Genomic DNA, 7,173 nt, shown 5'->3' with positions numbered 1-7,173 from the left:
CACAAACACCAACCCTAAAGCTAACCCTTATCCTAAGCATATCCCTAACCCTAACACTAACACTAACCCTAAAACTAACTCTAACCCTAACCATAATACTAATATTAAAACCAACACAAAACCTAACTCTAAGCATAACAGTAACCATAACCTAAAACTAATCCTAACTTTAATCCTAACTCTAACTAGAAGACTAACCTTAAACCAAAACCTAAACCCGAACAATAATACTAACCCTAATCCTAAAACAAAATCTAACCTTAACACAAACCATAACCCTAACACTTAACCTAACCTAACACTAAACTTATTTCTAAACCTTACCTGAAAACTTTTCATAACCATAAGCCTAACTTAAACCTAACCTTACCCCAAACCTATCCCTAAAAATAACCCGAATTCTAACCATGACCGTAACCATTAACCTAACCCTATTGCTATAACAATCCCTAACCCTAACCCTACAAATAACCTTAAACCTAAACCTAATGCTAACCCTTTCACTAACCCTAATTGTAACACAAACTTTAACTCTAAACCTAACACTAACTCTCACACTAACCCTGACCCTAAAACAAACACTAACCTATATTTAACCATAACCCTCACCATGAGAGTAACCCTAAAATAACCCTACTCCAAAACCTAATGAAATACTACCTGAAAATTAACCCTAACCCTAACTCTAAAACTAACATTAAACCAAAAGCTAACCATATTCCTAACACTAATCATAATCCTAAAAATATGTCTACCCCTAACACAATCCCTACACCTAACATTAATCATAACCTAACCCTCACCATATCCCTAACCCCAAACTGAATCCTAAATGAAAGCATAACTCTAACCCTAACAGGAAGAATAATTCTAACCCTAAAACTAACATTAACACTAAACCTAACACTAACCCTAAACCTAACCCTAACCCTAACAATAAACCTTAACTTAATACAAACACTAACCCTAACATTAACCCTAAATCTAACCCTAACACTAATCCTAACTCTTAATCCTAACACTACCCATATCCCTAACAATAACATGAACCCTAAGACTCACCCTTCCACTAACCAAGAGCATAAAACTAAGCCCAAACCTGAGTCTAACACTAAACCTAACCATAATCCTAACATAAATCTAAACCTAATAAAATTCTAACCCTAACCTTAACCCAAACCCTAACCTTTTCCTATCACTAAAGCTAAAACTAACCCTAAACTTAACACAACTTCGACCCTAATCCTAACCCTTAAACTAGACCTAAACCTATCTTTAGCCCTAACATTAACTATAAACCTAACCCTATCCCTCAACCTATCACAAACCCTAACCCTAACCCTAACACTAAACCTAAAACTAACACTAACCCTAACATTTACACTTACCTAAAATTTACCATAAACCTAAAACTAAACTTAACACTAACACTAAACTTAACCATGACACAAAAACTATAACTAAGGATATATTTAACCCTACCACTATGCCTAACCATGAACCTAACCTAAGCCTAACACAAACCCTATCCCTAACCATAACACGAACTCTAACCCTCACCCTAACACTAAACATAACCCTAATACTAAGCCTAACCCTAATACTAAACCTAACCCTAACCCTAAACCTAGACCTAATCATAAATGGAATCATAACACAAACACTAACCATAACCCTAACCCTAACATAAACCTAAACATAACCCTAACCCGAAACCTAACCTTAAACCTAACTCTAACTGTAACCATTACACTGACCCTAACTCTAACACTAATTATATTCCTAACCTAAACCTAAGCATAAAACAAAGTCTAACCCATTCATAACACTAACCCTAAACCTAACCCAAACCCAAACCCATACACTATCTTTAACCCTATCCCAAAGAGTAACTCTAACCGTTACCTTAATCATAACCCTAACAAGTTTCCTAACCCAAACCCGAAAACTAATAATTACACTAAACATAAACCTATTAACCTTAACCATAACACTTATCCTAACACTAAACCTAACAATAACAGTAAAAATAATAATAAACCTAATCCTAACTCTTACCCTAACCCTAAACCTAATACTAACCCTAACACTAAGCCTATTTCTAACCCTAACAGAAATGCTAACCCTATTCCTATCACTAACACTAACTCAATCTGTAACCTTAACCCTAAATCTAACACAAACTCTGACACTAAACTATCCCTAACACTAAAACAAAACCTAACCCTAACCCTAAACCTAAACCTAAATCTAACTCTAAAGCTAACCATGAATCCAACCTATACTTCACCCTAACCCTTACCCTAACACTGACCCAAACCCTATCCCTAACACTTACCTAAAATCTAACCATAAAACAAACAAAAACCGTATCTCTAAACCTAATCTACCACTATACCTAATCATAGTCCTATAACGAATCCTAACCATAAACATAATTCAAACACTAATCCTAACCCTAAAACTAACCCACTCCCTGACCATAACCCTAACACTAACCCTAACTCTAACCCTAATATGAAACCTAACACTATCTCAAACCGTAACCAAACACTAACCGTAACACTTACCCTAAACCTAACCCTCACCCTAACACAATCCTTAACCCTAACATTAACTGTAACCATAACTCTAACACTAAACTTAACCCTAACTATAACTCTAATCCTAATCCTCTCTGTAACACCAACACTCACCCTGACTCTAACAAAATCTCTAACCCTAACTCTCACTCTAACACAAAACCTAACCCTAACCCTAACACTAAAACTAACACTAACACTAACCCTAAACCTAAATCTCAAATTAATCATAAACCTACACTAACCCTAATGCTATCCCTTACTTAACACTAACCATGAACCTAATCTTAAATCTACAATAACCCTAAACCAAACCTAACTCTTACACTAAACCTAAACCTATATTTAAGCATAACACTATACCTAACAGTAACCTATCCCTCAACCTAAAACAAACCCTAATATTAACCCTAACACTAAACTAAACACTAACTCTAAATCTAAACCTAACCCTTACCTAAAACTAACCCTAAACCTATCCATATAACTAACACTAACCCTAACCTGAACCCTAACCTTAACACTAAACCTAAATCATTCTTTAACCCTAACACTATTCCTAACCCTAATTCTAACCCTAACTCTATCCCTAAAACTAAACCTAACCCTAACTCTAAAATGAACACATACACTCACCCTAACACTAACCCTAACCCTAACCCCAACAATCACCCTAACTCTAACAAGAACTCTAACCCTAACTCGGACTCTAACACAAACCCTAACCCTAACCCTAAAACTAAAACTAACGCTAACACTAACCCTAAAACTAAATCTCAAATTAATCATAAACCTACACTAACCCTAATGCTAACCCTTACTTAACACTAACCATGAACCTAATCTTAAATCTACAATAACCCTAAACCTAACCTAACTCTTACACTAAACTTAAACTTATCTTTAAGCATATCACTATACCTAACACTAACCTATCCCGTAACCTAAAACAAACCCTAATCTTAACCCTAACACTAAACATAACACTAACTCTAAACCTAAACCTAACCATTACCTAAAACTAACCCTAAACCTATCCATATAACTAACACTAACCCTAACATGAACCCTAACCTTAGCACTAAACCTAAATCATTTTTTCACCCTAACAATATTCCTAACCCTAATTCTAACCCTAATTCTATCCCTAAAACTAAACCTAACCCTAACTCTGAAATGAACACTTACACTCACCTTAACACTAACCCTAGCCCTAACCCTAACACTCACCCTAACATTAACCCTAACCAGAATCCTAACCCTAAATCTAAACCTAACAAAAATTCTAACACTAAACCTAACACTACATCAAACTCTTACACTTTCCGTCCACTAACCCTAAACCTAACCATAAACCTCTCACTAACATTACCTAACACTAACCTTAGCCCTTACCTAACACTAACCCTAAATGTTACAATAAATCTAACACTAAACCTAACCTTAATCCTAACCCTAACCCTATCACAAACCCTATCCCTAAACATAAAGTGAAGACTAACCCTCACCCTAACACTAACCCTAACCCTAACACTAATCCTAATGATAACACTAATATTAATCATAAAAATAAATGTAAACCGAACACAAACCCTAACCTTAACACTAATCCTAACCTAACCCTAAACATAACACTAACCTGAAACCTAACTGTAACTACAACCAAAACCCTAAAACTATCCCTAACAAAAAGCCTAAACCTAACCTTAACACTAACTCTAAACCTAACCCTCAATCAAACCTAACCCAACCCTAACACTAACCCTAAACCTAACAAAAACCCTAAACCTTTCATTAAACTTAACCCAAAATCTAACCCTAACACTAACTCTAACTCTAACCCTAACCCTATCACAAACTCTAACTCTAAACCATACACTAGCCCTAACCCTAACACTAACCTCACAGCTATTACCATCACCCTAAAGTTAACCCTAAACCTAACACAAACTGTAACCCTAAACCTAAGAGTAAACCTAACCCTAACAATAACAGTAATACTAAACCTAACTGTAACACTAACCATAACCTAACCATAAAACTATCACTTACCCTAACACAAACCCTATGCCTAACAATAACACTAAAGTTAACCATAACTCTAACCCTAACTCTAAAATTAACCCTAACTAGAATCCTAACACATAGCCTACCCCTAACCATAACACTAACACTATCTCTAACCCGATCTTTAATACTAACCCTAACCTAATGCTAACCTTAAAACTATCCCACACATGTATCGTAACACTAACCCTAATCCTAACCCTAATGCTAACCCTAACCCCAACCCAAACACGAACACTAAACCTAATTTTAACCCTAAAAATCTAATTAACATTAACCCTAAACTGAATCGTAACACTAACACAAACGCTAACACTAACCTAAGCCTTACCCTCACCTTAACCCTAAGAGTAACATTAAACCTAAGACTAATCCTAAACCTAACTCTGTTTGTAATCCTAACACTTGCCCTAAATCTATATGTAACACAAATATTTTACCTAACCCTATAAACTAAAGGTAACACAAAACCTAAAACCAAGCCATAACCCTAACATAAAACTAAGCCAAACAATAACCATAAACATAACTCTATCACTAAACCTTATTTAACAGTAAATCTAACCCTAACAATAAACCTAACAGTAACCTTAAACTTAACCCTAACACAAACACTAACCTTAAACCTACATTTTACCTTAAACTATTCCTAAACCTAACCCTGAATATAACCCTAAACCTAACACTAACCCTAAAACTAACACTAAACCTAACACTAACTGTACTATGAAACCTAACCCTCAGCATTACAGTAAACCAAACACAAACCCTAACAATAACACTAACCCTAACCCTGAAACTTACCCTAAATACAACCCTAAAACAAAACCTAAACGTGAACCTGATCCTAACCTAATCCTAAACCTTACCCTAACCAGAATCCTAACTATAATCATAACTCTAAATTTAACCATAACCCTAACACAAACCCTAAGCCTCACCCTAACACTAACACTAAACCTAATTTTTACACTGTCTCTTACACTAATCCTAAACCTAACACTAATTCTATACCTAACTCTAAACCTAACCTTAACCCTAACACTAACACTTAACTTCACCCTAACTCTAACTCTAAAACTTTCCCTAAATCTAACCTTAACCCTAAAACTAACCCTAAAAAATACCCTAACAGTATCACTAACACAAACACAAACCCCAACCCTAACCAAAACCCTAATCCTCTGTAACCCTAAACTTAACTTTAACCAAACCCAAAACTCAAACACAAAGCCTAACCCTAACCTAAACCTAACACTAAACATTACCCTTAACTTAACCCTACCACTAACTCTAACATTAACAATAACACTAATCCTAAAGCTAAACCTAAACTTAACACAAACCCTAAACCTAACACTAACCCTGTTTCTAACACTAACCCAAACCCAACCCTAAATCTAAAGCTAATAATAACCCTAAATGTTACATTTAACACTAACCCTAACACTAAACATAGTACAAAACCAAAACCTAACACTAACTCTAACACTAACATGAAATCTTACCCTAAACCAACCAATAACACTAATCCTAACCATAACCCTAATCTTAAGAATAACCCTAACCCTAACCCTAACCCTAAACCTAAACCTAACACTAACACTAACCCTAACCCTAACCCTACCCCTAACTCTAAACATAACTCTAAAACAAACTCTGACCCAAATTCTAACCATAACCATATTCGTTACCCTAACCCTAACCATAACACTACCACAAAACCTAAACGTATCCTAACACTAACCCCAACTCAAAGATTAAACATAAACCTAACCTAAACCTAACACAAACCCTTATCCTAACCCTTACCCTTACATTACAGCTAAGCCTAACACTAACACTAATCCTAAAAATAATACTAACACTAAATTTAACTTAAACACTTACCCAAACCGTAACCGTAAACCCAACCTAACCCTAATCCTAACACTAACCCTAACCGTAAACCTAACATGAACCCAATCCCTAACGCTATCACTATCATTCAAACTAAACTTAATCCTAACACAAACCATAAACATAATTCTAAACATATTCCTATCACTAACCCTAACCATAACCCTAAACATAAACCTAACTGTAACATAACCCTAACCCTAAACATAAACTAATCCTAACTGTAACCATAAACCTAACCCTAAACCTAAACCTTAAACAAACCTTAACATTAATCCTAACATTAAATTTATTCCTAACCATAACACTAAACCAAACCTCAACCCTATACCTAACGCTAATCCGAATCTTAAAACTAACCCTAAAACAAAACCTAACCCTAAACATAAATCTTACACTAAAAATAAACCTAACCCTAACCCTATATTAATCCTTAACACTAAACCTAACCTTAATCCTAACACAAATTTTAACTCTAATCCTAATCCTAACTCTAACACTAACTGTAATCCAAAACTTAACACTAACCCTAACCCCAACAGAAACCCTAACTCTAAGCATAAAAGTAATCCTAACCAAATCCTAACCCTAAAGCTAATGTAACGCTAACCCTAACCCTAACATG

The sequence above is a fragment of the Marmota marmota genome, unplaced genomic scaffold (assembly GCF_001458135.2).
Source record: "Marmota marmota marmota unplaced genomic scaffold, marMar, whole genome shotgun sequence".
Taxonomy (NCBI): Eukaryota; Metazoa; Chordata; class Mammalia; order Rodentia; family Sciuridae; genus Marmota; species Marmota marmota.
The sequence above is the reverse complement of the archived record's forward strand: the minus strand, read 5'-3'. Positions refer to the sequence as shown.